The sequence below is a fragment of the Solanum verrucosum genome, unplaced genomic scaffold, assembly GCF_900185275.1.
Source record: "Solanum verrucosum unplaced genomic scaffold, falcon-dt-bn FXZP01000218.1, whole genome shotgun sequence".
Lineage (NCBI taxonomy): Eukaryota > Viridiplantae > Streptophyta > Magnoliopsida > Solanales > Solanaceae > Solanum > Solanum verrucosum.
In genome coordinates this window covers 1,012,479-1,030,626 of record NW_026020464.1, presented here as the reverse complement: position 1 = coordinate 1,030,626, position 18,148 = coordinate 1,012,479, and the positions used below count along the sequence as shown (strand labels likewise).

At 29.7% G+C, this 18,148-nt stretch overlaps 1 protein-coding gene across 1 annotated transcript in view; it reads right to left on the bottom strand.

The window, feature by feature from the left end:
* Positions 1–18,148, bottom strand: part of LOC125808742 (high mobility group B protein 15-like) — a 171,704-nt gene that overhangs the window by 17,708 nt on the left and 135,848 nt on the right. The window lies entirely within an intron of this gene.

Genomic DNA, 18,148 nt, shown 5'->3' with positions numbered 1-18,148 from the left:
GAGGCCCAATATAACCTTCTAGGCATTTAAAAGTAATTTTAAGCTAGCGTTTGCCGATTATAGTTTTAAATTAGATTTGAAAATTTTATTCATAGATTTTGAATTAGATTTTAAAATTTTATCTTTAAATATATATTTGGCCATAGATTGAATTAGAGTTTGAAAATTTATCTTTAAATAGATATATATTTGACCATAGATTTTGAATCAAAATTTTAAAGATTATCTTTAAATATATGTTTGACCATAAATTTTGAGTTAGATTTTTAAAAAATATCTTTAAATAAATGTTTGACCATAGATTTTGAATCAATTTTTAAAAATTTATCTCTAAAAATATATTTGACCATAATCAGATTTTGAAAAATTGTCTTTAAATATATATTTGACCTTTTAAAAAATTGTCTTCAAAGAATTTTCAAATTTCAAAAAATTGGGTCTTCCAAAAATTTAAATACTAGAACTGATGTTATGAATAAATTTCATGTGGTCGGATAGAAATGCTAAAACTAAAAATAAGAAATTGATTTATTTGTATGAAAAGGTGTGGATATATTTAATCCTTCAATTATTGGTAAATTTTAATTTTGATTCGTGCAATATTTAACTAAACACATTTATCCTCTAATTAATTAAAATGTGCGTTTTTTATCTCTTTGGTTCCGGATAATTCACAAATTTATCAAAATTATTAATCATTTCACCTCTTAATTATCATGTGTTATATTAAGCTTGTTTTGTTACTCCATATTTAACGACAATATAGTTCTAAAAGCAATTTAAATACAACATAATTGTTACAAAAAGAAAAAAAAACACTTCTCTATTAATTAAAAACTTAATGTACTTCGTCAAATACCACAAGAAAAAAGAATCAAAATATACCTATAATTCAGAGATAAAAAATGATATTACCCTTGAAATGTCCTCAACTGTAAGCAAATATTATCGACATCAAAACTTGTTGGATCCACTTTTATATATTTGAAACAAATTATACTGCACTTCACATTCAATTAGTCACTATTCAGTTTTGAAATTGAAAAATAATAATAATTATAAAATTTGAATTTTATAATTAAAATTAAACTTCATAATAATATTTTGAAATTTCACCAATGAACAACTATTTTATAACTTTAGATTGAAAAATGACTTTATCTCATTTATAAGTGGAGTTGGAACATTTGATATATTAAAAGGTATTTTAAGGACTATAATGAAATTAATTCAGGAAAGTTTTATATTAAAAACTCGTAAGTTGATTATTCTTTCGAAAAAAATATTTTTTGATACTCCTTGTATTGGATTATTATTCAATCTAAACTCAATCAACAAGTCCAACATATCTTAATCAACTTATATTTAACGTCCAATACATTCAATCTTAGTCAAAGACCAAAGTTTGATACATTTACAAGTGTGACACATGTAAATTAATTCCACAATCAAGTTACATAAATAAATAAGCGTGTATAACAAGTCATGATATTATATTCAAAGTCACAATTCTTCTTGACTTGTATTTATGCATGAAAAACTTTGAATGATATCTTTAAACATAAGTAGGGATGGCAACGAGATGGGGCTGGATAAGTTCAACCTCATGCGAGGCGAGATATGTCTGTCCTTTTGCAGGCAAGTGTTGGGGTGACTTGATTTTTATTTTTTTTTAAAATATTGTGTGAGGCGGGGCGGGTTGTGGGTTTCACAAATCAATTCTTTTAATATTATAATTAGTTTTTCGTGTTTGGTTCTATTACTAGGTAATTTTTTTTTACCTAAATCATAATAATTTTATGTTATTGCTTGTAAATATTCGATGTAAGTAAATATATTTTGCAACGAAATTTCTATTAAACAATAAGAGTATATATTCTAATAGGATTAATTAATAAGCAAAACTAATTTTTCCCCAAATAAACACCTTCTGGAATTTTGACTAGTTGATCAGCTTTGGAAGATTAATTCAAATAGTGAGAAAAACAAGAGAAAAAAATTAAGATTATCAATCACCATTATATAATTGCCATATTAATTTCCCTTAGTTGCTTGACTACTATTCAAGTAATTGACGGTGTAATTTAACATATTATAATAGGTAAAATATGATTTATTTGCAATGTAATTTGTTCCACTTGTTATAACTATTTATCTATCGTTATCTTTTAAATAATATGATAATGTAATATTTTTTTTATATTGTTAGTATATGGAAGTTAACACATTCCTAATTAAGTACGTTAGGATTGTGGCGGTGGAATAGTAAGTAGTATACATTCATTTCTAATAAGAGTTTTTGAATTCGAACCCTAGGTATATGGTCGATCTTTTTAGGAAATGCTTTAACCCTAATGTGGGATGCCAAATGTGGAGGTGCTTTAACCTTAATGTGGAATTTCATAGTGCGAATTTGGATTTAGTCAGACTCCAATACAGATATCAAATATCGATGATTTGCAAAGAGCACTTTAATACTTTTCCAAAACTTGCCTAAACTAGGCAAACAAATGTAGAATCAAAGAGATTGGGGGACACATTTTTACACCAAAAAACAAGGCAAAAACATGAATTGTGGGCTCCTCCATGTCAATAATTTTAAGAGATATGGGCAAATTTTTTTGGGGTTGTTAAGCACTAGGTAAGGGATAAGATAATGACAATTTTTTTATTAAATTGTCAACTTTTCATAGTTGGAAATGACTTCTTAAATTAAGTGCTAATGAAGAAATTAAACTTCAATAATTGAATTATTCATTCCACAAGAATGTCAGAAAAAAATTTAGGTCTTATCTAATTAATAATTTCCAAATATCATGTCATTGCTTATTAATTGGGAATATGCTCATAAAAGAAGTCTATATATTAATTAATCTAAATAAACATAAATGTTGAACAAGTCCACTTTTGGAAATTGTAAAATGTACTATCATATTGAAACTCATGCAAATACTCCCAAACTATTTTCCATGTTCAATAATTTGATTATGTTTTTTTAGCTTCCTACTAGATTTTTGACTAGTAAATTAAGATTCATGAGGTAAAAAATTCTTCATATAACATGTTTGGTCATGAGGATATTTTATCAATGATAGGTTAATTTGCACGCATCTTGACTATTTTATTGGCATCAAATACCTATAATCTCCCATCAATACGAAATATATGTGATGCCTGATCCAACCCATTAGTATTTTATTTATTCACGTGCCTCGAGCTTTCTTTGTACTATTTTAATTTCTAGATTAATGTTTTTTCTAACAAAATATAAAAGTTTCAATGAGAAATTTTAAATTTTCCCAAGTAGGATGACAAAGAAATTTTCAATCAAACAGATGTAAGGCACAAATTGTTTTCTTGAAGGAAAAAGCAAAATATGAGATGCATTATTGGGCTCCACTATATATAATATATGTTAATAATTTGAAGAATTAAATGTTTGATGGCAATGTTTGAGTTGTTTATCCATTATGGAGGGGACAATATTCAAAACTAATTATAGTATTCAATAAAATCTTGTTTATAAAGTTTAGGAGTGGAAAACTTAAATGAAGCGACATAATATAATATATAGTCGATGCCAATTTATTTAAGATCGAGGCGTAACTGAAGTCATAAATTTTTAATATTAGAGAGTTGAAAACCTTAGAACAAGATGAAACAAAGCATTAAAAACTTAACAGTTAAACATTCAAACGAGTCTATTAACAATAAAATTGTGCACATAATTCACCTAACAAGCTCGAGTTTGAATAAGTTAATGATCCGTTTATTTATTAATTCAGTCTATTTTCATCTAAGTGTATAACCAACTTGACCCACTATTTTATTAACTCCGCCCATTTTAATTCAACTCATTAGTTTCAAGCTAAGAACCTTTGAATAGTTAATGATCTGCTCATTCATTAAATCAACTCATTTAAACCTACTTAGATTCAACTTAAATCGCTCATTCGACAACCCTAAATAAAAGGAAAAGAAGGTCGTTTTGCAATATTGGAACATAAAACAATCACATTTGGATTATACTCATTTTGTCTTAAAATAGTTGTCATATTTTTGTTTCTTGAGAGGTAGCTTGATTAATTTTTTGAGTTAAATTAGATTAGATTAATTGTATTAAAATTAAATGTAAATATTCAAAAGCTATACGAAAAGTATTTTATGTTACAATGTTTTCTCATATCAATATGATGAAAAAATATATTTTAAAATATTGATCAAAGTAAATGTAGTTTCACTATCGAAAAGCAAAATCTGACAAATATTTTGAGACGACGGGAGTACATTAATTTTCTTGGAACTTGTGAAATTATTCATCTACTTTCATTTCCCTTTCAAAATTAGGTAACTAATTAAGCTTAATCTCACTTCAAAAAACTATACTAATTACCCCACTCAACTCCTTTGAAATTCTTCTCTTATTAATTATTTTATTCTTTTTCTTTCCAAATGTCATTTTCTTAGAGCTAACTTATGAACTTTTTTCTCTAGAATTGTCAATAAATTAATATAACAATCCATGATTAAGCTACTTTCTACCAAACCCAAATTAGTTCAATTATACAGATATAGGTTAATCAAACTTTATTTTTTAAAATTATTATATTGTGTTGTTATTAGTAGCTTTGGGTGGTTGTTGAAATTGAGGATAATGTCAAGTTCATGAGTAGTTGAAGCCTAGTAGATTATTCTTTAAAGTACTTCATTTTCTCATATAATTAAATTATGTTATTTAGACTCTTTAAAAATATTGTTATATTTGTGCCGAATTCACCAAAAAAGAAAAACACACCATTTTTGAACAATTTGACGACACACATATAATCTATCAACATTTCTGAAGAGTCTGAAACCATTTCATTTTAATTAAAATTTGAACGATACTCTTTTGACTGGTGAAAATTGTTAGGGTTTTGCCCTGATTTTCTTACCATAATTTAAGGTTTATTTTTCCTTAAAGAAAAAAACAAAACATTACCATAAATGTTTTTACTTTTCTTGAAAGGAAAATATAATATTATTTTATATTTGATTTATTCTCTCCTTTTAGGACTCTATAAATATATGTTTGTTTCTTCTAACACAAACACAATAGTATCCACAATGTAGACATTTAGAGAGTTTTGTTTATGGGGAGATTTTCTCTCTACAATTTTTATGTTTTTATTAGTTTTTAATTATGTGGGTCAATTGGTCCTATCATATAATAATATTATGTCTTTTAGTATAGTTTTATGTGTCGTCTAATTTATCAATCATATTATTTGCAATTGTAAGCTTCCGCATGACGCCCTAATCACCTTCATAACCCAACAAGATATTATCAACATTTCTTAAGAGTCTGAAACCATTTCATTTTAATTAAAATTTGAACGATACTCTTTTGACCGGTGAAAATAACACCTTAACCATTGAAAACAACATTGTTCCTTTAATGATTAAACTTTATAATACGTACCTTCGACTAAAATTCACTATCAAAATTATTAGATTCTATTGACTCAACAAATGGAGAATACTATACCATAAAAAATTTCAAACATAACACAATGGAAGATAAATATTATTTATATAGATGATACCAAATACTTTCTGATTAAATTTTAGTCATGTTTGTAATGAGTCTTTTAGATCTTGTCAAAGATTTTTACGTCAACAAAAAAATATATTATTTGGGATGGATCTAATGGAGTGACTGACATAGACAGTAAAAATTTATATAGTAGATTTCAATTTTATTATTTGGTATTTAGACGTAGCGACTGTTATAATTATAAATAGAGCGTATTTATTTAAATTTATAAATTGATCAAACTAGCTTATCATTTAATTTTAATCAATTAATCCAAACGGATACTACTCTATATCTTTTAAGTAGATTTAGATATATAAGCACTTGATGTATTTGCCAAATACATACATAAATAAATAAATAAATAAAATACGCACAAATTGATTTTTACCAACTTATAAGCTTAGTAAAAAAATAATAATTAGTTTGTAAATATTCATTGTATTAATTCAAGAAACATGGGGTGAGATTGCACCTTGGGGTACGGCTTTTTTTCGGATCTTAAATAAATACGAAATATTTTATGTATCGAAAAGATCTCGTCGAACTTGTGGATTGTGATTTAAGAAAAAAATAAAAACTATCAAAAGGGAATTTTTTCTAATTTTGTTTTATTTTTGTCTATTTTGTGATTGATCAGAAAAGTCAAAAATTTAGAAAAGAAACAAAAGTGGAAATTGTTTCGTGACGTGCGTGAAATAAATAGTAGGCAACCGACTTTTAACCTAACATCTTCTTTCCATTAATATTATATTCATTTTTCTCGTAAATACTTATTTGTATCAGATATATACATCTTAATTCATTTTCAATGTATTATATTAGTTAAATACTTTAATTAACAACAATCATTCAAATACAGAAATACATTCAAAATATATGTCACGTCAGTGCAAGTGTCTGAAAATCCAATGAAAAAAAGTTGAAATGTCTAGTTGTGCATTCTCATAATTATAATATTTAATTATCAGTTAAGACCAAGTTATTATCTATTACGTATCATTGATCTCCTTTTAGGTGGTATGATTTCAATCATATCTAATCTCATTCATTCTCATAATTTTCCACCTATGTGACTCACTACATAGGTTAAAAAAATATATACATGTAGAATAATATGGTTTGTCTCTCAATAAGTGTTATTAATGTTGTTTGATGTTTTTTTTTATTTCTGCGTTTTCGTGAAAAATTTAACATTTAATTTCTTATTTTGTTGTTTGGCGGCCTATTTAATTTATTTATTTTTCGAATTGGAAAGTAACACTTCCTTTATTTTCGCCATTGATTTTCGTCAATCTCCTATAAAAGGCCAACTCCATTGACTTTAATAATAATTGAATTTTTTATTAATTTGAAAAATCAATTAAAAATATAATACTTTATAAAATTCTTCATATTAATCAACTTAATTTGAAGATTTGATTTAAAAGCACCATCTAAAATTCTTCCACAAGACTTAATTAACCAAGTAGTAGCTCCAAATTTTCAAAAAGTCTTAAAATGTCATGTTCAAATTATGCAATCATGAAATTTGTTTGGTTTGAATACATGAAAAATAAGAAACAACAATCACAATCAATATTTTCACCAATTTAATAATATTATCATATCCACTTAATTGGTATAGTCTAGGTTAATATAACTTGTTCACGAGCCAAATGACACCTAAAGTTGATAGCATATATTGATCCGAGGGGATATTTTCCCTTCTCATTTGTTTGTTATAAATGGTGGGAGAGAGAAGCAATGGTAAAGCTATGTTTATCGATATAGTTTAAATTAAATCGTCGTTTTTACCAATTTTTTTTAATTATATAAATGAAAGAGCAGGGTTTTTTTAAAAATAAAATTTCTTTCTTTGACACTACAAAGAATAACAAGGTAGATTCTAGATGAAAGAGAAGGAAAACTAAGACAAAATTATTGACATGATTATAACATTACTATAGTCTATTATTTACAGCTCAATTAAGAAAAATCTCTTGGATTCTAATGTAATATTTGAAATATCAGAGTCAAGACTCAAGAATCTCCAAATGGAAAAAAACATTACTCGGATATTAGGATTTTCAATCCCAATATAAAAAAGAAAATATGACTTTCCTGTTGAAAAAAATTTCCTCACTCAAATAACCCTCTATATTATTATTCACGGGATTATGAATCGCTAGAAAAAAATATAAAATTTTGATGCTAATTAAAAATTCAAGTCAGCCAATATGAAGTTGGATGTTCACCTCAAGCATAGACAATGTATTATGGAGAAAAAAATAATCAAAAGCACCATTTATTTTTTACACATCTTAGTAGAAAAGATTTCTCAATCTAAGGAGTTATCTACATGTTCGATTACTTGAAGAACTTATTATTTGTATTGAATTGTCGAATTGGATAATGATATATATGATAATATATTTGACTACAGTTTAATAGAAGTGAAGGATAAACTAACATTGTTAAATTATTATGAATATTTTTATGAATTTAAGAAAATTTTAGAAAAGAATAATGAAAGAGTCATATCATTCGCTTCCCTCTGCGGTAGAAGATATATTAAAACCTAAGTTAAGACTTAATATTTATATAGAAAGTCCCTACTTGTGCTAAACAAATTACATTACTTGCCACAAAGTTTTGACTTTAAAAAAAGATTAATTTACGTGTTATATAATTCTACAAAGTTAAAAAGAATGTTTATGCCTTTTCTTTTTTCGAGTTGCTCCAAATGAATTAAATCTTATTTTTCGTTCTTTGATATTAGGCTTTATGTATGTCAATGTATGTGTTATCAAATTAAATAAAAATCATAAAAATATTCTTCTATGAAGATAATATTTTATATTTTTTCCCTTTTCAAATAAGAATTTTAAATTTGAATTGAATATAGTGTTTAATGTGACATGGCATGTGAATTAGAAGAGAAGAAAACTTTTGTTGTTTAGTATATTTTGAGGAATAAATTAATAATTGAGTGATTTTATAGTCTTAAAAAATCAAAAAAGTTATTTTAATAAATGATTTATAAAATATAAATAATAATTTAGGAAATTAACTCAGCCATAACATTACTTGTCTATAGTGTTTGAAATGAGAAGAAAATTTACTCCTTTGCCCTTATAGTTAAAGAATTAATTTGTATAGTTTTTGAATATATGAACTTTAATTATTATTTTTTTATTTTATTTTATTTTATTTTAATTAGCTTATCCTATAGTCCTTTTTAGTCCGTTTCAAAAAAAATATCTTTTTCTTTTTTGGCAAGTGATCTTTTTTTGACTTTTTACTTGACATGTTTAGTATGTTTCATAAAGAGTGTCTTTTTTTTTCCTTTTTTTTGGCTAGTGATTTTTAATTTTGACTTTTCACTTGACATGTTAATTAAGACCGTATTTTGATACATATCTTTAATTTATGATCATATATATGATTCAAAAAACTTATTTACTTTACTAAATTTCCTATTAAGTCAAAGTAAAAAATATGAAGTTATTTTAGATCAGACCAACTTAATATAAATTTTATCCCATGCAAATGTTTAAAGTACAAAATAATGCTCAATTTATGGGGGTTATTTTGTCAATTTGTGGCGGTTTAGGGATTTCACAAATTTAATTGTGGCGGTTTTTAAAAATGTCACAATTACCCTTGCCACGAGCATATTTGCAGCGGTTTTAGTAAACCTCCACGACGTCCTCCGCAAAATGACTTTTAAATTTGTGGAGGTTTTTCAATATCAGTTTTTGACGATTTAGAACATTCACAATATGATCTCAATATTTTAAAAATCAAATTTGTATGGATTTAAAACTGTCATGGCCTGAAATTAAAATTTACATGTATAATTTGATTTGTGGAGTCTTACAAAATCATTATTATTTTAATAATAAATATGAAGTTTTATTTACATCAAGCCTTCAAATAATAAGTAATTTTAAAATTCATTTACATCAATTCTTCAGAATAATAAGTAATTTTACCAAATAACACATTTAAAGTAAATTAAATTTCATTAACCAAATTTATATTAATAAGCTTCACAAATTCAAATTTATGTCAAATAAAAGTAATGCAAACTTGTGTATACTAATTTCAACATAACAATGTTAAATCTTTTTAAAATCCACATCAAATAAACATAACAAAAAATCTATAGCATTTGTTTTGTGATTTATGTTGTTGTCGTCCAATCTTTTTATCCAAAGTGACATAAGCTCTCTGCATTAGGCTGAAACAATGAAAACATTATATATAATTAGATAAACATATATTGATACACATATATCTTCGTACATCTTGATAAAAAAAAATTAAAATTCAATTCATTTCAAAAGCAAATCATATAAAGCTTTGATTTTACAAATAATTATAAGATTATGGATGAAGGACATTTACTTTGATGCTCTCTCATACGCACTAATAAAGTGAATAATTAAAACTTCATGATTATTTTTACATAAGTTTACTAGGTTTATATTTTCTTAAATCATATAATGATGCTCATTCTATTAAACACATTGGTTCAAGTATTTCTCACTTCTCTTGATTTATAAGTTAGACTTTCCTCTAGAGAGGAGAGGGGAGGGTGTGTGTTTTACGTGGGAGTGGGTTAAGGGGAAAAAGAAATGGGTTAAGGAGAAAGAAAAAAAGGGATTTGTGTGGGATTTAGGAATGGGTGGGAGGGGGTGGTTATTTGATTAGGTTTGAAAGGTTTTAGGGGGAATTATGGTCTTTAGACTTATTTTAAATTTTTTTTTTGGAGGGAGAGGTATTAAAATTTTGGTTGAATTGGGTCTAAGTGAAAGATAAAAGAATTTTATTCATAAAACAAGCTTTTATTTTAATTTTTATTGATAAATAATAACTATTAATTAAAATGTTTCACCTTCAACTAGCATTATAAAAGCTTAAATAAAGTTAAAATACAAATACAAATAAATATATATATATATATATTATAAATTAATTTCTAAAAGTAAATAATCTACTAAATTTTTGGGGGGTCGATTATCTCGATAAACAATATTAAATTGTGGCAATTTTTTAACCCCCTTAATAAAATCACCATAAAAAGATTTATATTGTGGGGGTTAGAATAAAATGCCACAAAATAAATAATTAGTGGGATTTTTAAAAACTCCCACAAATTAACCGTAAAAAACTGAGCATTTTTTGGTAGTAAGTAGATGATAAAGTCAAATAATACATTTAATAAGAGAAAATTTACCACTTATAAAAGCTTGCAAAAACATTTAATTGACTCACTCTGTCTTTAGCCTCTTTTTGCGTAGGATACAAAGATGATACCTATGAGAAGAATCCCTAGACTTCCCCAAGAACTAATTATTGAAATATTCAAATGGCTTCTTGTTATATCATTGATGCAGTTTAGGTGTGTTTTCAAATTTTTTGATGCCCTTGTGTTGGATTCAGATTTCACTCATGTCCATCACCTACGCTACTCGCGAAGGTGAAACAAAATTCCTTATCGGGAAAACTGAAAATCTATATGCTATAGATCTAAACGAAGATGGAAATACATCTAGATGGAAATTCTGATTGTCACGATCAATACTTCAATGGATCGTGTGTTAATGGTTCATACTGCAATTGGAAGTACGATAAAGAGCCTGTTAGAATTTTCAATCCCAGTACAAGAAAAATGGTAGTACTTCCCTATCAGAGAAAGTATTCTCGCTCAGTTGAATCTTCATTTTACTATTCATTAGGTTATGAACACGTAGAGAAGAAGTACAAAGTTTTGATGCAGGTTGATAATTCACGTGGACATGTACGAAATTTTATTTTCACTTTACGCATAGACAAATCATGAAGAAAAATTAAAGATATCTTTGATTTTTTTCTCAAGTTTTAGTATAAAAACTTGCTCTATTGAAGGAGTTATCTATATGATGGATTACTTGAAGAAATCAATAGTTGCATTTGATTTAAGAGCTGAAAAATTTTGAGTTATTGAATTGGGTGATGATATATGTAAAAATATATTTGATGCCCTTGTGTTGGATTCAGATTTCACTCATGTCCATTACTTACGCTCTATGACTCGCGACGGTGGAACAAAATTCCTTATGGGAAAAACTGAAGATCTATACGCTGTAGATCTAAACGAAGATGGAAATACATCTAGATGGAATTTTGATTGTCACGATCAATATTTCAACGGACCGTGTGTTAATGGTTCATACTGCATCTGGAAGCACGATAAGGATCCTGTTAGAATTTTCAATCCCAGTATAAGAAAAATGATAGTACTTCCCTATCAGAGAAAAAAATTTCACTCGGTCAAATCTTTATATTACTATTCGCTCGGTTATGAACCCGTAGAAAAGGAGTATAAAGTTTTGATGCAAGTTCATAATTCAAGTGGGCATGTACAAAATTTTATTTTCACCTTAAGCATAGACAAATCATGGAGAAAAACTAAAGATATCATTAATTTTTTTCCATGTTTTAGTATGAAAAGTTGCTCTATAAAAGGATTTATCTATATGATGGATTACTCGAAGAATTCAATAATTTCATTTGATTTAAGAGCTGAAAATTTTAGAGTTATTGGATTGGGTAATGATATATGTGACAAGATATTTAATTATGATTTGATAGAAGTGAAGGGAAAAATAGCATTGTTGGACTGTTGTGGAAGTTTCACTGGTCGAAATGATTTATGGATTTTAGAAAATTTTGAAAAAGAAGAATGGAAGAGTCATGGCATTCACATTCCTTTGCAGTGGAAAGATGTGGAAGATATATTGAAACCAAAATATGGACCTCCTCAAGGATTCTGCGATTCTCATAATGGTGAAATTATATTTATTGCAGTGAAAAATAATATTTTATTTTGTTACTTTTATGATGTTGAGAAAAGTAGTTGAAGATATGTGGAAATTCACGGAGCTCCAATAGAGGATGGAATTAATGGCATTAATATTTATGTAGAAAGCCTCTACTTATGCTAAAATAATAAATAAAAATATTTCAACTTATTACTAAGTTTGGACTTGTGATCTTATTTTTTCCTTTGATTTGCTTGTTATTTAATTCTATCCAAGTTAAAAGACATTGCTTTTTTTTTTCTTTTCTTTTTTGAGTCGCTCCAAATGAATATTATTGCTCTCTATAATATTATTAGGCTATATGTATTTCAAAGCATATCCTTTTTTAAATTTGTTGATGAAGTATGTGTTATCAAATAGTAAAAAGTTCATAAAAGAATTATTTTAGAATGGTAATGTTTTATCTTTTTCTTTTTGTCTAATAATTAAGAATTTCAAATTCGAATTGAATAAAATATTTAATATGACATAGAATGTCAACTAGGAGAGAAGAAATCTTTTGTAATATTCAATATATTTTGACAACAACAACAGTTGAGTGATTTTACAATTTTTAAAAAATATAAAAAAATTAATTGATAATTTCAGAAACATAAATAACCATTCAAGGAATTTAATCAAAGACTCTCCGAATGAAAAGGCATTACTCATTTACTCTTAGATATAGAGAATTAATTGGTTATCTCACAAATAATAATTACTCTAGAAATATTCTCATATTTTATATTTAAAAAATCAATTTAATTTAAATAAAATATATATCTTAAAATATTAATAAATATTAATATAATTTAATTCTCAAAACTCAAAAGAAAAGAACCGAGGGACCATACTTACTAAGCGTTTGATCATATACATTATTATTTTTTACATTATCTTTTCTGTCTCTGTAAAGAATTACAAGGTGAATTCTAGATGAAAGCGAGGTGAAATTAAGATAAAATTATAGATATGATTATATCTTTATTAGTCTATTATTCACAACTCAATTAAGAAAAAATCTCTTAAATTATAATGTAATGTTTGAAATATGAAAGTCAAGACTTGAGAATTTCCAAATGGAAAAAATTAAATAAAAAATTACACAGATATTTAGAGTCTGTTAGAATTTTCAACTTCAGTACTGTAATGATCGGATTCCATCTTTATAGAAAAGCCAATGGGAAAAAAATTTGGGTCGGAAAACTTTTTCGTAGTAACTTGGAATTTCTCAACCTAGTTCAGATTTGTACGAAATCGGAGTCATTAAAGTCTAGAGAAATCTGGTAGCAATTGGGTGATTTAATTATGATTTTGATTACATGAGTAGTTAGATAAGTTGTTAAGGAATTCGTACGACTTTACAGAATTGAATTCGAGCGAGTATAACTCCCGAAATTGTTCTTAGCGTGAACGAGTAGCTTCTGAGCGTCGTTAGTTGAAAGCGTGTTGTGAAATAGGGGTTTCGAAATTCTTTAATTTGCTCACTGTTCCGTGCAAGCCGCTTTAGAGGTGGTTTCTACCGCCAGGACGGGGTCGCTGTAGCGGGGTGAGGACTGTTGTGGCGGGCCAGACGCAACTTAAAGTCGTAAATAAACTCAAGAAATGTTATACTCTACAATTTTTGAATTTGAGAGCTAATGAACAAACTCAGGGCTTTTCTTGACAATTTTCCACCATTCTTGAGGCTAAAGGTAAGATTTAGCTCATCGAATCCATTTTTCGATCCGTAGAACATAATCTAATGGGTAATTATCGATGGGGGAGGGTTTTGATCTAGAAACCATGGTGGAAAAAACCCTAATTTGGATGCTTGGGATCATGGGTATTATCTAAGGTTGTTTGAATTGTTAGTAATTCGGGTAACTAGCGATTGTTTATTGATTCCCATATTATATTGATTGTTTGTAGACCAAGAACAAGCGGAACGAATCTGGAAAGGGAAGGATCAAGCTTATTAGGGTTGAAAACTTGTTTCGAGGTAGGTGATGGTTGTGATTCTATGATTGTGTGATGTATGTTTGTCTTTGCTTCATTATGATACATGTATGTATGCGAATGGTGCATTATTGATCACACTTGTTGTAAATGAAGATAAATGAATGATGAATACCATGAATCATGACTTGATTGTATGATTATGAGAATGTGCTTTGTGATTGTGATTGTGGCTTGATGAATGGATCGAGTGTTGCATTTCGACACACTAACTTGGATCGGTTGCCACATTCCGACATAATTATGGGATCAGTTGCCATGTTCCGATAAAATCATTGGATCGGGTACCACATTTTGGTATGCTAATTGTTTGGATTTGGGTTCCATGAGAGGACCAATGACTTGTCATATTTGTGTATCTTGAGAAATGTGAAGTTGTTCGTTGTTTGTAAATGTTGATAATATTGTATATCTTCGATATATGCATGTGATTATATTGTTGTATTGATTTATGTATGTTACACTTAGTGAGATAGCCGCGTGATCCTACCAGTATACTGTGATTTTGTACTAATACTGCACTTGCTCTTTCTTTGTTGAGTACATGACATCTTCAAGCGGCTATTGACAGACCTCGCTTAGAAGATTAGTGATCGTCGTTCGAATTCAAGGGTGAGCCAGTTCTTCCAGGCTGCTATGAGTTCTCCTTTCGTCTATGTCCACATTTCGGACTTAGGCTTTTCTAGTTAGTTATTAGTTCATTAGTTTGGGGTTGTATCCCTTCTTGTTTAGACTTGTTGAACTTTAGATGTTTTGGTACATTGATTTTCAGGTTCTAGGTGTAATTTCCGCATTGTTTAGTTGTTAGATCTTTTGGAATTTTATGGGAACTTCAGTTTTTAGCTATTTAACTTGCTTCCGTGACTTAAATGCTTTAGTTTTTGGTTTAGTTTCTTGGTTTGGGTTGTATTTGTTCTTCTACCAAAGGGTTAGTGTGGGTGCCAATCACGATGGTCTGGGTTGTGACTAAGTTGGTATCAGAGTCTAGGTTCGTTCATCTCGATTTACCAAAATGAGTCTAGTAGAGTCTTGTGGAACGTTACGGGGACGCCTTTACTTTTCTTCGAGAGCCTATAGGACTTTGGGAAATCTCTTTGTTTTCTCTTTTCTCATTTAGTGCTATAACTTGATTCCAATTGGTATCTGGCGATTCCAATTGGTATGTAACCTCCTTCACTACTCTGTCCGCAGATGGTTAACACTAGATTCAATGGTGTCAGGCCCGTAGCTCCCACCAATGCTCCAGCTGAGGAATCTGCAATAAGAGGTCGTGGTCGAGGCAGGGGTAAATAAAGATCTAGAGGCCGAGAAAAAGTGGCGCCTACTAGAGATGGGGTACCAGTCGAAAATGCTCCCCAAAATGAGGCCTTTCCCGTACATCATGAAGAGATAAAAGAGGATATTGAGGTTGAAAATGTCGAGGAGGTTGGACAAGAAGAAGAGGTGCAGGCCGAGACTACCAGTGTTCCTCCCATAGACCTAGTGTTTGCTCAATATATAATGTCATTCCTGAAAGGGTTGGTTGGTCCTGGAGTGCTTCCTTCTGCTTAAGCAACTCAATCTCCCACCAATCCTCCTATTGCTATCACTGTCCCTAATGTGGGAGGAAATGTAGGTAATGATGCCTTCTTCCGTCCTTTGCTGGGTTCTGTTATGATTGCTAATAAGCATAAAATGTTGACTAAGTTTTTGAAGCTAAATCCTCCTGTATTTCTTGGTTCTGAGAGTGAGGATGCTTATGAGTTTATCTTAGACTGCTATGAGAGGCTTCATAAGTTGGGAATTGTCCATCAACATGACTTTTCAGCTTCAAGGTGAGGCTAAGCAGTGGACCCAGTTTCATGCTCTGTTTTTAGCGAAATATATTCCTAGGAGTTTGAGAGATCGCAAGAAAGATAAGTTCATGGCTTTGGAGCAATGTGGTATGTCTGTAGCTACTTATGAGGCCAAGTTCTATGCTTTGTCTAGAGATGTTACTCAATTGGTGACTACTGATGAGGAGATGATCCGTTTATTTATTAGGGGGGCCAAACTCTGAGTTGCATGTATTATCTATTCATATGACCTCTGCAGGTTGAAGCTTTAATGATGTAATAGACTTTGTGAAGAAAGTGGAGGGGGTGAGGCGACGGTCAAGCTAAGGCATTGGCTAAAAGGGCCAAGAACTCGGGTAACTTTCAAGGTTCTTACTCCAGGGGGTCCGGAAGGCTAACGCTTACAGCCAAGCCAATTCAGTCCGCTATGCCCACCTCTACAGGTAACTACTCAGGAACTCTATCTCATAATTTAATTTAGGATAGCCAGGGAGTCGCACCTTTGATGGGCGGCAGACTATCTTTTGATCATACTTGCTACAATTGTGGAGAACCTGGGTATATGGGGAGAGATTGCTCCCACCCACGTGTGTTGGATTCCGCGCAGCAACAGACTAGAGTAGTGGTACCCATAGAAAATGGTAATAATGGTAGAGGACGTCCACAAGGTGGGCAATGAGGTAATCAACGATGCCGTAGAGATAGAGGAAATGGTAACGCAGACAAGGGTAACGTGCAACCAGGCAGGAAAGTAGCTCGTTAAGATGATAGGGCTTAGTGTTATGCCTTTTTGGGTAAGAATGAGGCAGAGACGTCTGACGCAGTGATCACATGTACTATTCTTATTTGTGACTGGATGACTAATGTTTTATTTGATCCTAGTTCTACTTATTCATATGTATCCGTGCGATTTGCCTCAGAATTTACAATGATTTGTGATATACTTGATGCCCACATCCATATTTCTACCCAGTTGGAAAGCCTGTCATAGTCACCCATGTCTATCGTGCTTGTCCAATTTTGTATATGGGTTTTCAGACTTTGGGCTGATTTGGTGATTTTGGATATAACTGACTTTGATATAATCGTAGGCATGACTGGGTTGTCCCCCTATTATGCGGTGTTAAATTGTAATACTAAGGTTGTAACTCTAGAAATTTCGGGAAGGGGAAAGTTAGAATTGGAAGGGGTGTACAAGCCTAGGCAAGCTTAGATTATATCCTCTATTCGGGCTAGGAAACTGGTAGGGCAGGGTTGTTTGGCTTATTTGGCTCATATTAGGGATGTTGAGGTTGAGACTCCATCTATTGAGTCTATTCCTGTGGTGTCAGAATTTAGAGAAGTGTTTCCTAATGACTTGCCTGGTATGCCTCTAGATAGAGATATAAATTTCTGCATTGATTTAAAACTTGGTACTCGTCCCATTTCTATCCCTCCATATCTCATGGGTCCAGTAGAATTAAGAGAGCTTAAGGCTCAAATACAAGAGCTTCTTGATAAGGGATTTATTCGTCCTAGTGCTTCCCCATGGGGTGCTCTAGTTTTGTTTGTTAAGAAGAAGTATGGTAGTATGAGGTTGTGTATAGATTACCGACAATTGAATAGGGTCACTATTCGAAACAAGTATCATTTGCCTCGAATAAATGATCTTTTTGACCAATTGCAAGGTGCATCAGTTTTCTCTAAGATTGATCTAAGGTCTGGCTACCATCTGTTGAAAATTAGGCCTGAAGATGTGCCCAAGATAGCGTTTAGAACCCGTTATGGGCACTATGAATTTCTCGTTATGTCTTTTGGTTTGACTAATGCGCCTGCATCTTTTATGAGTTTAATGAATAGGGTGTTCAAACTATTTCTTGATTCTTTCGTCATAGTCTTTATTGATGATATTTTGGTCTATTCGAAAAGTGATATAGAGAATGTCGACTATC